Genomic DNA, 15,988 nt, shown 5'->3' with positions numbered 1-15,988 from the left:
CTCCTGCACCCTCACTTTCCCCATTGGCCCGCCACTTCCTGGGCGCTACTCTCTGCCGCCCCCCACCCCAGGCCTTCCTCTCCTACTCCTACTCCCCTCCCCATCCCATCATGAGTGTGTGTCCTGTTGCTACTGGCAACCGCATGTACCGAATTGCTCTGCACCCCTAAGCAGCTTAATGCTGATTGATGGCCCAGAAATATGATCTTTTTCTTTTCTTTCTTTCTTTCTTTCTTTTTCTTTCTTTCTTTCTCTTTCTTTCTTTCTTTCTTTCTTTCTTTCTTTCTTTCTTTCTTTCTTTCTTTCTTTCTTTCTTTCTTTTTTTGAGAGAGAGAGAGAGAGAGAGAGAGAGAGAGAGAGAGAGAGAGAGAGAGAGAGAGAGAGAGAGAGAGAACCAGGAGCAGTCTGTGTACTGGCCTCCCTGCTGAGGAGTGATAGAGACCTCCGTGGTAGCCCACTAGCTTTCCCACCTCCTGCCCCTCAGTTTTATTCCTCCCCCATTCCTTTTTATGGGGAGAAGGGACCGATTAGAATATTTTAATATATCAGATTAAACCTAATGCCCTCGTTTGTTATTTTACTATTTTCTCTCTCAGTGACAGTCTGTAGCCCCTGAGCTTCCTTTCCTACTCTCGATCATAACTGCTTCTGTTGAGTCAGATAAATGTGGCTTTTCCTCACCCCACTCTTTTTCTTTCTCCCCCCACCCCTTCTTTCTCTTCCCCTTATAATTTGACTTTTGTGTTTCTGATTGCCTGGTTACTGAAACAGATTTACTCTTTACTGACCCAGAAAAAAATGTTCAACCTTTCTGGAAACTATTTTCCAGAAATAAAGTCATTGCAAAAAATATACTATTTTCTGTCCTTTGCCCCCCCCATTCCTTTACTCTGATTAGTAACTTCTTTTTTCAGTCCTTCCCCAGACCCCCATGAGGTGTACAATTCATGTAAGAAGATGCTTGGTGAAAATGCTAAGTGTCCTGATGATTTTTTCTCCCTTGATTTTTGTGTATGCTGTCCTCCCCTCCTTATCTTTTGAAGTGGGATTCATGTTTAAGCTATAATGACAAAAGCAACCCTCCCCCAATCCATAGCAGTTTAGGAACCATTGCTACTTTTGGAAAACCTCAAGTACAGACTTTTTAAAACTGGTAAGAAGAATCATGTTGTGAATCTTCCTCTCCTCCTCCCCCAACTACTCTACTATCTGTCAGTCATATAAACTAACCTGCCAAGTTCTTTCTGCTTTGGGAAAGAACTTGGAAAATCATATTGGTAAACATGTTAATCCCATGCATAGCGTCTGGATCAGCCAAGGTATCTTGCTTTCTTCTGTTAAAAAAATATAATACAGAATCCACAAAACACAGATTATTTTGTGATCATTCCTATTTAACCAAAAAGAAAAGGGGCAGGGGTGGGAACAAAGAATATGGTTTTCTGAAGCAGATTATGAGACAGTTTGAGGAATGTAGCTGGGAATAAGTTACTGAACAGGCATGTAAAAGATACATTATCAGGAAAGCATCATGGGCAGAGATGGCATCCACAGAAGACCAACAGTGATCCAGAAAGCTTTCCTATATTTATAAATTACTGCATCAAGTTGAGGTCCCCTGCCCCAGTGTACAATAGAGATATCTGGCATCAGTGACACTGACATGGTATAAAACATTATACTGAAGATGCTATGAACCCTGGCAAATGAAACAAAATGAGTAGGCCATGGAATATTTGTTTTTAGTCACAAGGCCTTCTTGTGGAATTTGCAAAGCAGGATACATAGAATTTGAAAAATGTAGCAATTTTCAGTACTTCATAGATTAAAAAATGAGAGGATGCACTGTCTATGAGATACAATTAAGAAAGACATGGTGAGGATAATTTTTCTCCATTACATCAAAAATAGGACATCTCTCTTATTTGACAGGATCTCATAAAAGGGTAGATGCTTCCTCTTTAGAAAAAGAATCTATAGAAGGCCTTCCCATAGCTTTACTTTTCTTCTGTTCGGTTCTTCAGCATGCATGCATTTCAGCGCCTTCCTTGGCTCCCACAGCTGTGAAGACCACGCTTGGCTTTACTTTCCAAATGATTTGCAGAATACCAGCTGATGATTATAAATTTTGGTTCATAAATGAGGGTTAGGGAGTATGGAGTGGAATACTAATACCCTTGTTTGATATTTTGAAAAGTTTACTAAAGGAGTTTTACAGAAAGATAGCATTTCAGAGGAAAGTGATTTACACCATGAGAGATGGCTATATGCATTGCTAGATTATAGATAAGCTGTAAAAGTAAACATAGGGACTTGATCTGTTATTGTGGGAGACTATGGAGCTATGGAGGGACCTCTCCACTGCTTCATACCATTAGGCAATGTGGGAAATTTTGGTGCTGTAGTTTTTCTTTGTTGTCTTTTTTGCTTGGCAGAAGTTTACTTAAGTCATTGAACTTTACTTTGAGACTTCATATTTGCTAACTGGTTTGTTTTCACTTATTGCTAGGCTTAGGAGAAAGGACTAGTGTCAAATCCATGAAAATATATTTGAGCAGTCAGATGTGGTCAGAAGATTGCAAAGGGGTCTCTGCAACAACCTCCCTTCTTCTTAGAGGCAGCTAGGTCACCCAATAAATAGATCACTGAGCTTGGATTCAGGGAAACCTGAATTCAAATTCAGCCTCAGACACATACTAGCTGTGCAAGCCTGGGCACTCACTTAACCTCTGTTTTTCTCAGTTTCATCAATTGTAAATGGGAATAATAAAAGTACCCACCTCCAAAAGTTGTTGTAAGGATCAAATGAGATAATAATTGTAAAGTGCTTAGCACTGGCGTATAGTAAGTGGTATATAAAGATATCTATTATTATTAGTTCTTCTTCCTCCTACTTTTCCTCTTCTTTTTTTCTTCTCCTTCTCCTTCTCTTTTTCCTCTTCCTCCCCTTCCTCCTTTTCTATAGGGTAATAATTCTCTGGAGGGAAGATTTCTTGGCAAATCACATAGTAGCTATCGTGGTTAGTCAGTGGCACAGATGTATCTGCTAGACCCAGGAGTGTACCTTGGTTTTCAAGATGCCTACTCTAGGTTCTACCATATGGACAACATGTCCCATTCTTCTCATTTTCCCTCTGCTGTGATCCTTAGAAGAAGAGACACTTTCTGGGTTTCATAGTGTCCCTGAAAGTTAATGTTGCATCAGTAAAAGCCAGTGAACTCTGTTTAATTATAATATAATATAATTATAATAGTTCAATCCTGTGAAGCAGATGATGAAACATACCTTCTAACTCGCAAAAGAGAGGTGGAGGAATATAGGAGTAGAATGTCACATGCTATCAAATTTGGTTACTGTGTTTATTGTTTTCCAATAACTTTTTCACTGTTAAGAGGACTAAATGGGAGAGGGTACATTAAAAAATGAATAATATAAAAACAAAGACATCAATAAAAAGCTTTTTTTTTGTTTTTGTATTTTGATAGGCTATGGGGTTAAGTGTCTTGCCCAGGGTCACACAGCTAGTGAGTGTTAAGTGTCTAAGGCTGGATTTGAACTCAGGTCCTCCTGACTCCAGGGCCGGTGCTCCATTTGCTGCACCACCTAGCTGCCCCCAAAAGCTATTTTATTTAAAAAAAACCTAATTAGAGAAGGAAAAACTCAATTATATATTGAAGGCTTCATTCTTCCCTTGATTGAGATTTCCCAGTTTCCTTTCATGCCTGTAAAACAATCTTCCTATCCTCTCTATAATTTTTCCCTTGCCCTTCATATTCAGAATAACCAAAAGATAAAACAATGACAAAAATGCTTATAAATGAGTAATTGCAAGAAAAAAAGCCAACACAAATATATGTAAAGAATTCCATATTGCCTCCAGCAGAAATGGCAAATGTTGAGATTAGTCTTTCCACATTTGTGAAAAATCATGACCTAGTTTAAGGAGAACTAGGCCTTTCTCTATCTATCCAGGGGGTAGAATGGGATCCCAGAGGATAGTTTAGGACTATCCCCTTTTCAAGATTCTTCATTAGGGCGTCTAAATCTAAGTTGTCACCATTAAACTGTTTCTTGATCATTGATGGTTAAATTCAATTCAGTTCAATAAGCTTTTATTGAATGCCTACTATGTAGAAGGCATGGTGTTAGGGGCTTGGAGATAGAAATTTAAAAAAAAAAACAACCTGTCCCTTTGCTTGAGGAATTTATAGTACTCCAGGGGAGACAAGTTAGATAGGAGTAAATAAATACAAAGTAACTTGTCTTTGTATCCCCCCCATTGCTCAGCACAATCCTTTACACATGTTAGCTACTTAATAAGGGCCTTCTTGGTGGATTAGATTGTACTATAGCATAATGAAAAGCTTCCTATAGGCAATGGTATCTGAGCTAAGCTTGGATGGCTAAATGCAGCATCCTAACAGACATCTTCTTAGCTGCATATGGTAAGGGTCATTATGAAAAGGGATGAGGGCTAAGAAAAAGGCCATTAGACTTATCAGTAAAGAGATATTTGGTAATAATGGGGAAAATCAGTTTTCAAAGATAGGTCAAGTTAGAAATCAGATCATAAGGGCTTGAGAAATGATGGGCAATACTTGGGTAAAAGCAGCTTGTGGAGAAAATATTTATAGGAATTTGATGAGGATAGAGTTTAGAGGCCACATGTATCATTCCCCTATATTTGAAATTAAGTATTTTATCCTTGTTGAATCTATTATGATTGTTCATTCATATTTACCTTTTTATGTTTCTCTTGACTCCTGTGTTTGTACTTCAAAACTTACCTACAACTCTGGTCTTTTCATTAGGATTGCTTAGAAGTCCTCTATTTCATTAAAAATCTATTTTTTTCCTAATTAGGATTATACTCACTTTTACCAGGTAAATTATTCTTGATTATAAGCATATATCCTGTGCCTTCTAGAATATTTAATTTTAGGCTTTTCTTTATAGTAGTGGCTGCTAAATTATATGTGATCATGTATCTCCACTATTTGAATTCTTCCCAGAAGCTTAAAGTATTTTTTTTCTTTTGAAAACCTCTGAATTTTGCCTATAACATTCCTAAGAGTATTCATTTTGGGTTTCTTTTTTTCAGGAGGTCACAAGTAGATTCTTTCCAGTTCCATTTTTGTCCTCTGCTTCTGAGAGTTGTGAGCCATCTTCTTTTAAGATTTCTTGAAATATGATAACTAGGTTCTTTTTTCTTTTCTTTTCTTCTGAACATGACTTTCAGGTAGGCTGATGATTCTTAATTTTTTTTCTTCTTGATCTATTTCTTCTGTCAGTTATGTTTTCCTATAAGATGCTTTGCATTTTCCTCTTTTTCAGTTTTTTGACTTTGTTTTAATATTGCTTATTCTTTTATAGAGTGATTAGTTTCTATTTGATTCATTCTAATTTTAGGAAGTTTGTTGCTTAGGCAAGATTTTGTACCTCTTGAGTCAATTTAAATTCTTTTCTATTTTTTTCTCTCTTTTCTAATTTTTTCTCATATATATATATATATATATATATGTACACATACACACATACATATATGTACATATGTGTACATACATATACACACATGCATACATATATATGATATAACTAAGATTGAATTTGTATTAAAACCTAATAAATCATCCTTACTCCACAAAAATCAGTTGATTTTAATTTAGAGGATAGTATTATCTTTTCCCACTCTGATTCTTATTTTTTTATGCTGTTTCTTTTTTCTCTGGAATTTTATTTCATTGAACTCTATATAATTCGATTATTATAGTTCTATTTTAACAATGAATGATTAAACTATCTGTATTCCTCTCCTTCCTTTTTGAGTCTTTGAGTAATTAAGTAGTTCCTATTTTCCTAGTTTTTACAAATTATACTTGTGATTGAACAGCTATAAATTTTCCTAAATTGCAATGCTGTAATAATAATAAGTGATATCAGACTTGAATCTTTTATGGGAAACCATAGAGTTAAAAATATGTTTTATTTCCCAAGGGAACTTTATATCTTAGGGTTAAAAAAAAAAGCATGGGCTACATGTTTGAATGCACGCCTAACATGAAAATTGTATAATCAAAATTATTTAAATGAAAATATTCTCTTCATCATCACAATCTCCACCATTCATGTTCTACCCCATTCTACTATACATCATCCACTCTACTAGGATGGATGCACCATTTTAAAAAATTCCAGCTAAATTTACAACCAGAAGACAATTCATTTCACCTGTGTCTCGGTTTTCAGGAATACTAGATAGAGTATCTATCCTAAATCCTTTTCTTTTTTTCTATCTTGTTGAACTGGGTAGACATCCCAAAGGTGTCCTGGACATCACCTTCTATCTAGGAGGGCTAGAGCCTAGAGTGACCCTAAGGAATTCAACAACCCCTTGCTTTCATCTTGCCTATACTCTAATCCTCCAGAGTAAGAGAAAAGCCTCAGGCTAAAGGCTTTTGACCCCTAATGCTATAGAGACTCAATGGTCCCTCTGATTCAGAAGGCCCACTGTTTCTTAATAGCCTAGAAAAGTTCTTCTAGAGCCACCAATATTTTAACCCCTTCATGCCTTTTGCCCAAAATCCTACCCCTAGTCTTGCAATACCTGCATCTAAGGTGAAGGAAGGAAAGAAATGGATATCTGCAACTATTTCTTCCTCAGGTTAAAACACTCTTCCATTTCCTCTCAAAACTTCCCTTTACAATAGCTATACTCTCGTATCTACTATGTGCCAAAAGGTTGTAATTGACTCTTTCTTTGCTTGTCTTTTGGCCATAGAAACATATAGAACCATCTCCTAGTGGAGTAAATGCTAATACTTATGAAATCACAAATCTTTTGAAGTATTGAAGAACTAACTGTCACTATAGTTCAGGCTAATTATATCTCTCCCTTTACTTTGTGACTTAATGCTTTCCAGGACCAATTTGTGGGCTTGGAAACTATATGGGGCCAACAATTGTTTTCTTCAACACCATTTAGCAAGTTTCTACACTAGCAACTTAATTGAACCAAAAAGCAACTTAATACCTCATACATAGACATTTCATAAGTATCTCAAAAATTGCATTGAAAATTTATTGCATACCAAGTACAGCTGGGCACTTCTATGTGGTATGATCTTTAAAATATGATCCTTGAACAAAATTAGCTTGTAATCAGGGCACTGTACAAAGGGGTTATGAAGGAATTAACAAACCGAAGTTGATTATGTAACAGAGATTATAAGGGAAACAAAATAAAATTACTTCAGTTGAAAATGACAATTCTATAAGTATAACAAAGCCAAACAAAATAGAAATGATAGAATGATTTGAGTGAGGGGAGTTAGGTTAGGACATGGGTATTATCAGATGACTTTTTGGAGATGATATTCCATTTTTTTGCTACCAGGCAAATTTCTTCATCATTACAAGTCAATATCATCATTGTTTTGGACTTTCTCACCCATCTATTCCTTGTTTACTTTGCTTAGGTTCTTGAGAAAGTAGGTGGTCAGTATGCTTGATAGTTGGGAAGTAAGAGAGTGTGGAGAAACACATATATATGGTTGGCACAGAAGTCACAATGTATGTCATTGGTTCTCAAAGTGTGATCTGAAGACCCCTGAGGATCTCTAAGAACCTTTCTAGGTGTCCACAGTATCAAGCTATTTTCCTAAGACTAAGATATTTTAATTTTGAATATAATAAACATCAATTGATATAACCCAAATAATCAAAATTTCTTGAATGTGGTCTTCAATAATTTTTAAGAGCATACAGGGTCTTGAGACCAAAAAAAGTTGAGCACTACTGTTCTTTGGCTGAAGGGAGATGAGTTTGCAGTTATAAGTTTAGGTGACAATTGCTAGTCAGTCTTAAAATTCAATTTGTGATGTTTTAATTCAACATGGCAATTGATTACTACCATAGACACGATAAAATTTTCACAGCTCTTATAGAGAATCAACCTCAGGTTTTGTCCATTATACTAAGGTACTACTTTCTAAATTTGCATATAATTCTAAATGTAACAGAAGCTGCATGGTGTATTGGAAAGAACATTGACTAAGAAATCATCCATACATTCAGCAAACATTATTAATGATAATAGCTGTGCTAAACACTGGAAATACAAAAGAGAATATGAAAAACAGTTGCTGCCTTCAAGGAGCTTGCATTCTATTGATAAATGCAACTTTTACACAGATAAGTAAGTAAAAGATAATTTGAGCAGGTAGAGATTCATATGGCCTGAATTTTTTTCTGGTTTTCTCACTAACTAGTTATATGAAACTGGTCAAAATAATTTTGATTCTTTGTACCTCATCTTCATTTGCAAAATTGAAATAGGACATGTACAACAAAGGGTTGTTATGAGAATAAATGTAACAACATATGGAATATCACTTTGAAAAGTGGAAATTACTATATGCAAGAAGGAAGAAATACATTTGTTATTAACCTGTCACTTTCATAGTCATTTCTTTCACATATCACTTTCTATAATCCTGAGTTGTCTTTGATATTTGAAATATGTCCAGATTTTGCGATGCAATGGACAGCAGTGTTCATTAAAGTAATGTGTGGACTGAATTCCACCTAGTTAATGAAGATGTCGAACAATGCCATCAACTTAATGTTGATCCCTGCTGCATGCTTGTGACTGGGTCAGATATTTGGCAGTCTGGTATTCTTGCCCTTTTTATAAATCTTTTACCTACATGAAAATCTTCCTAGATAGATCAACTTGAGTTAATTTTGGTAATAAAATTTCATAATTTCAATAGATTTCACCTCATATTTTTAGTGAAACTAACATATACTAACTCCAGTTCATTTTATTCTAACATGTGAGGGGTGATGGTTCTCTGAAAATAAATAAATTAACTTGTTCTTGGATGATTCCTCTCATCTTGCTATAAATATGAATTACTTAATAATGAATTCTCTTTTTCTGATAAAGGTAAAAAACATGGTCTTCCCTCATGTATGTGAGGGCTCATACATTGATGGGATGCATGGGAGAAATATAGCATGAATAAAAATAAGTATAATACCTGGAACACAGCCATGTTGCTGTCCATAAATGAGGAGGATCCTTTATAGTTACCTTTTGTCTATTAGATTGGAGTGTTTTTGAAGGACAGTCTATTTCTTGGTAGTCTATAGGTACATTGACCATATCTCCTACATTTTTTGCAACAGCCCCACTTCAAATATTCTGTCCCATTTTCTCCCTCTAAATCCATAGACCCTTAGGCAAATAGCCAAATGACTTTGGTTAAAAAAATGTGTCACTAAACATTGACACCCACAAAAGAGACATGTTATATATTATCTGATACATCATGTGGGTATGTATATAGTACGTATGAATGTGTCATGGGACATAAGCAGTTGGGATCTTTCCCATGCTGTTTCTTATTAATAAAGCATTAGAGTACCATGTTGCAAGCTTGAACAATTTCAGAAAAGAGGAAATTGTCCTGATTTTTTTGCTTAGAAAATATATTCAACATATTTGTTGAATGAATACTCTTACAATAACCATAAAACAAAAAAGTTTCATCCTCTAATTTCAAGTAATATAATGAATACAATACAATTTCACAATAGAATACTCAAAAGGACTCTGGATATAGAAACTCCTATGAATATAGATGGCAATTCCTTGATGACTTAATAAGTAAGTCCTATAGATTAGCCTAATATAGAATTTAAGTGCTCATATTACTAAGTTCCAGCTTAAGGATTTGAACTCTGCTCTTTGAAATATGCCATGCTGCCTCTGTTGTATACATAAGGTCATAGATATAAGGCTGCAAAGAACCTTAAAGGTCATCTGGTCTAAACTCCTCATTTTACAGACAAATAAAATAAGACCCGGAGAGGATAATGGCTTTCCTAATGTTACACAGATGATAAGAAATGAATGTAGTTTTTGGACCCATATTCTCTGACTAAAAATAAATTGTTCTTTCTACTATAGCATATTGTCAACAAAACAAAAGAACAACCATATCCACTTAAAGTCCATGTTAATGATATTTGTCTCAAGCATGTTAAGAAAGGAAGGAAACAAGCATTTATTAAGTGCCTTCTTTGTGTGAGACACTGTTAAGCACTTTACGAATATTATCTTGTGTGATCCTCATAGCAACCATGTGAGGTAGGTGTTATTGTTATCCCCATTTTATCATTAGGGAAACTAAGGCAGAGATTAAGTGACTTGGCCAGTGTCACACAGCTTGCAAGTTATCTAAGGCCATATTTGGACTCATGTCTTCCTGATTCCAGGCCCACTGCACTAACCTACTGCAACACCTGGGCCCTGGGCGTGAAGATACTAAAGTGACTCAGTATCTCTCCCTGTCCTTAAATCTGGGCTTGTATGCTAATGAGACTAAAATTTTTATAGTTCTCCAAGAATTTGCAATGCTGACTCTGGGGGCGTAGATCAAAATTTATGTCATCAAACACATTGGCGCCTTCACAGTTTTCCTAAATCAGGACTTTACTGGGGAGATCACTCAAACATTGTTTCCATTAGTATCAAATCCATTCCTTCCCTAGAAGTGTGGAGTTTATAACCCATTATAATAGGACCAGCCAATTTGTGTGGGCCAGATTATGTGTGTGCAGATTCCCTAAGGATCCCATGCATATTTGTTCTCCAGCGCCTCATTTGACATAATCTCTGTTAACCTATCCAGTTTTCCAGTTGTCTATGGACTGAGTCCCGTAGGATCATAAAAAATGATGATTCTTCTTTTTGTGAGTCCTAAATAATAGGGATCATCTTTATTCTATTTTATTAGGAATTGTTCTTTGAAAGAAGATGTCATACACATGTATATAAAATGAATCCCCAATAAATTATGTTGGCTATTTCATGGTCTAATATAATCTTTTTTAGCTCACTTAAACTTGAAATCTTAATTTAGGGTCATTTTGGATAGTCTAGCTATTTCATATATTTATTCACCTTAATATCAGTTACACTTCAACATTTAATATCGGTTACACTTCAACATTTTTTTAAAAAATTCCCTTGAATTTGCTTCTTTCCATTTGTAACAATTATATTCTTTCATAGTTTACTGTAAGTTATAAATTAAAGTTGATTCTGTCTATAGTGTTGATATTTCTAATTATTTACATATTCTTTTTGTTTAGAATTATTTGGCTGGACCAGTCATATTCTATTTTCTTAATATTATTTAATTATATTCCACATGGCCCAAAAATCTTTTAGTGATTTATGTTGTGCTTTTCTCTCTTTAGCAGATTCCACAAATTTGTATCTTGTAGCATATGAATGTCCTCATGCCATGTCTACACAGCATTGATTTGTCAGTGATAACAGCTAGATAGGAAAATATAGGTCTCTACTGAAAATTCAGTTGGTGCTGGTAGTATTCAAATTGGCTGTCCATAATGATTAAATCAATCACATAATTGCCAGGTTTCCCCTTCCTTTTATGCTTCATACATAGAGTGACAGTAGGTACATAATAAATGTTTCATTTTGATCATAGCAGGCAAAAATATTTCCTTTTGAGATCTATCAAGTTATAACATCCACCATGTAATTAATGCTCAACAAATGATTAATCATAACTACCTGGTTCCTCAGTCCCCAAGTAAACCTAAGCAGAGGTGACTAATATCATGAGGGAAAAATAATGGGCAGAGGAGACAGCAGAGAATATGCATCTATATCTCCCAGGGATGTGTGGCACAGGTGCCTTTAAATGACTCCTAATGGTTTAGAGTTAAATCAGAAATTTTATTTGTCTTTAATTGACTTGCTATGTTTTTACTTCATTATAACCAATAATTACACAATAATAATCAATGGCTGAGTTGTAATTAAATGTCTTCACCAATGTATTTTGAGCCACATTCATGTGTTTTCCCTAATAAGACAATTTGATAAGTATATTATGTCCAAAATAGTTTATATTCTTTATATCTTTCCTTTTGCAAAAAACAAAAATCTAAAGATTGAACAATTTATTTTAAATTATATTGGGCATGTCTTCTTGCGTGGAGTGCTCAGTACTAATAACCAAATAACAATTTGTTATGCACTTGCACTGTGTCAGATACTGTGTTAGGTACTGGGTATGCAAAACCAAAATGAAAAAAAACAAAATTTCTGTTTTTAAGGGACTTGCATTCAGTTGGTAGAAACTGATATGTACAAAATAAATACAAGATAATTTTGGGAATGGGGCAGCATTAGCTTCTGGGGACACCAGGAAGTAAGATTTATGTAGACAGAAACACTTGGGGTGAGCTTGGAAGGAAGTTAAGAGATGGAGGCAAGGAGAGACGGTGTTCCAGGCATGGGAAAAAAACCTAAGCAAAGGCAACTAGATAGGAGGTAGATTTTCAGAAATACGGAAAGGCAAATAGGTCAGTTTTGAATGGGCTTTTCACACTGTGTATAAAAGGGAGTAATGCATAGTAGTCTGGAAAGATAGGCTGGAGCCAGGTTGTGAAGGGCTTTAAATGCCAGAGGAAAATAGTTTTTATCCTAGAGGCAAAAGAAGGCCAACAGGATAAAATACGAACTCCTCTGTTTGGCATTTAAAGCCCCTCACAATCTGGTTCCAGGAAGTATTAATCCTTTGTTAGTGTTTAAATTAAGGGTTCATTTTGGGTGTCATGTACTAAGACTTATATGTGATATCTTTTAGGAACATACCTCTCATCTATTACATAATAAGATCCAAGATGTTGCATATAGGTATAAACATGTATCTTTTATGCATAATATAGGGAATAGCACTTTACCTCAGTGACTGAGCCATTTTCCCAGTATCAGTTCTCTTGTCTGTATAAAATTGTAGTTAAATCACTCTGACTTTTTGTCAGGGCAGCCATTTTTCCCTCCCATCCATGAATCCCCCCAAATAAGATATCTACTATGTTCCTAGGCAGGTAGGTAGTTCAGTGGATAAAGTGCCATGGCTGGAGCCAGGAAGACTTAGCTTCTTCAGTTCAAATCTAGTCTCAAATAATTGCTAGCTGTGAGACCTTGGGCAAGTCACTTAATCCTTCTTGCCTCAGTTTCCTCATCTGTAAAAAAATGAGCTGAAAAAGGAAATGGAAAACCACTTTAGCATCTCTGGCAATAAAACCCCAAATGAGGTCATGAAGAGTTGGACATGACTGAAAAAATTAATTGAACCATGTTCCTATTCTGTTGTAATATTTTATGAAACTATCCTGGGGGGAAAGGAGGGAGATCAGTAAGTATTTTTTGAATTTACACATGGTAATGAATATGCTTTAGGCTCCTTCGAAATTTTTCAGATTATTATTATTATAACGTTTAAAAAATGAAACAGTTTCTGTTATGTTTTCTCATCTCTGTGGCCTAAAAGCCACAGAGAGCTCATTTCTTCAGATAGTTACTAGTTTGTATTTCCAGCATAATGGGTGTTGACACTGATTCAGATGGCATGGTTGCCAACACAAAATAATAGCTGCAAAATGGAATCTGTCAGAAGGAAATAAGAGTTTAGAATTCACAATTCTTCAGTCACCATGCTTATGAGAACAATAAATTCATATGTTTGTTATCACTTCTTATCAGAAACTATAAGGAGCTACTTTACATTTTGTGGCATGTTCCAAGTACTCTCAGCATCCTGTAACCTCTTACATAGTTGAAAGAAGTGAGAACAGGTTAAAAAATGTTGTCAAGGTGACAGCTTTCACTGACTTTGTGACCTAAAGATTATTAGCCACCAAACCTTTCAGGGTTTACAGTAACCGAGACTTCAGGCAACTTTACAGAATAGCCTGACACATGTCTTCCCCAGGGTGAAAGGAAAACACAAACAAAAGCCAACAGGAAAAATCACCCAGGAACCTAAGACCCCTGCAGTTCTTTTGTGTCCCTGAAAAGAACTTTAACCTGGCTCTCTTTCCCTCCCATCCCCTCCTCTCCTCTCCTTTCCTCACCTTCTGTCTAGTATGCTGGAGCCAGCTCAGTGACCTCAAGCAAAACTATTATTAAATTTTCGTTGTGAGCATTGACACCTTGGAAATCAGCAAATGCTAAAAACCAGGGCTTCATACCTTATTTTGTTGATTGGCTAGACTTAAGAAAGTGATGGAAAGAAATGTTAATAAGATAGATTAAACTTAAAAGTGTATCCTGTACACATTTTGAAGAGTCACTTGTTAAATATTTGCCCTTGTATCCCTAATTCTGTTGTATCTCAAGCTGATGAACTTAAAGGTATATGTTAGTCATCCAAGCCATTTTGACTTGACCTGACACTGAAACACCAGAGATGAAACTGGTGTCTCTATTTTTATTGGACAGGAGAATGGAAAACAGCACTATGGTCTACTTGGAAGTTGATTTCAAATTAATTCTGGGACTCAGCTTTGTAATGGCAGCCCATATAGTGGTGGGGTTTGCTCCTTAAGAGATTCTTATTCTGATTTATGTTATTTCTGGGTGTTCCAACTGTAAAGTTGGGAGTAAAAAGGAGGGCAGGAGCTATAGTCTTTCAACATTTCTGTTAGGACAGCATGTGTTTATACATGTCTGAATTGGAGAGGAAGGTGTGTTGCAAGATTTGTCTTATAGTGTGCTTCAGAAGAGGACTGCGTAAAATTTGCTTTGTGAGTGTGAGCAAATCACTTAGTTTTTCCTGATCCTCAGTTTACTGGGGTGGTGGGGGGAGAGGTAAACTCCCAAGAGCTATGAATTTACCCAGTAACCATCACTACCTGTAGATTATGTAGTGATATCCAATACATGGCACCCCAGTACAGGTGGTCCCAAAAGCCAAACAGCAGTTGGAAGAGAGCCCCTTGGTCCATGTAGTATCTTGGACCCACCACAGTACTTAGGGCTAAGAAAGTCTAGGCAAACAGTGGCTAGTCAAAGTCTTGGTTGGAAGCCTGAGGGGGAGGGGGAGGAAATGGATGTTAAAAACAATGGTCAGTCAGTGGGACCTTTTCTTCTGTAGAGGGAAACAGGGGCTCTATCTCAATGGGTTTGTTCCTGTCCCATATCTCAACTTTCTCAAGCTGGAGCTCTTCCTGTCAGCTGTAGATGGTACTAGATAACTTTTCTAGGACCCTAAGGTGATGAGCAGAGGAAACCTTTCCTAGGTTCTTAGGTGATTTTCCCTGTTCACTTTTGTTTCTGTTTTCCCTTTTCCCTGAGGAAGACTTGTCAGAGCAAAGGACCAGACTAACCTGGCCCCTCACACTCTATCACTTGGAAAAATGGTGATTATAATAATATTAACAATTGCTCCTTCCAACCAGGTGTGAATCCATCTGATTGTATTATCTAACCCACATCTCTGCATATGCTGAAAAAGAATAGTGAGATACATTATCAAAAGCTTATTTCTAAAGTCTAGTTAAACTATAGCCTTGATTTTTTCTCTCTGCCCTTCCCCTGGCTGGAAGTGTCATATCCTGTTAAAATAAGAAATTCAGTTAGTGTGGCATGCTCTGCTTTTGATGAAGTCCTGATAGCTCATTGCAGTCACCATTTTCCTCTCCAGTTGTTCACTAACCATTTCTTTAAAGAGCTAGCATTTTCCAGGAATTGAAGTCAAGCTCACTGGCCTATAGTTTTCATAATCTGTTCTCTTCTCTTTTAGGAAAATCAGGACAACCTTTTCTTTTTTTTCCTTCTCCAAACTTGAGTTACCTCCAATTGTTTTCCATGATCTTTTAAGTATCACTGATACTTAGTAATGATTAATGATATCTACCAGTTCTTTTAGGACAAGAGAGAAATATGGGCTAGCATAAGAGTATGTCTACTTGTGGGGGTAGGCTGAGGCACAGGCCAAATCATTTTGGAATTTACAAACTGCTTTCTCAAACAAATGAGGGAACTAATGCAAGGAAGCAGGGCATTGGTAATGTAAGCATTATTCCCATTTTACACATGAGAAATAGAGGTTTAGACAAAGAACTGTTACACTTCATAGCCTAGACATAAATCCATAT

At 36.0% G+C, this 15,988-nt stretch overlaps 1 protein-coding gene across 5 annotated transcripts in view; it reads left to right on the top strand.

Moving 5' to 3' along the window:
• The window catches only part of NCKAP5 (NCK associated protein 5), a 1,104,295-nt gene that overhangs the window by 471,239 nt on the left and 617,068 nt on the right, over positions 1-15,988 (top strand). The window lies entirely within an intron of this gene.

Source organism: Phascolarctos cinereus, unplaced genomic scaffold (assembly GCF_003287225.1).
Source record: "Phascolarctos cinereus isolate Bilbo 61053 unplaced genomic scaffold, phaCin_HiC Scaffold_726;HRSCAF=1367, whole genome shotgun sequence".
Taxonomy (NCBI): Eukaryota; Metazoa; Chordata; class Mammalia; order Diprotodontia; family Phascolarctidae; genus Phascolarctos; species Phascolarctos cinereus.
This window is presented reverse-complemented; position numbering and strand designations above follow the sequence as displayed.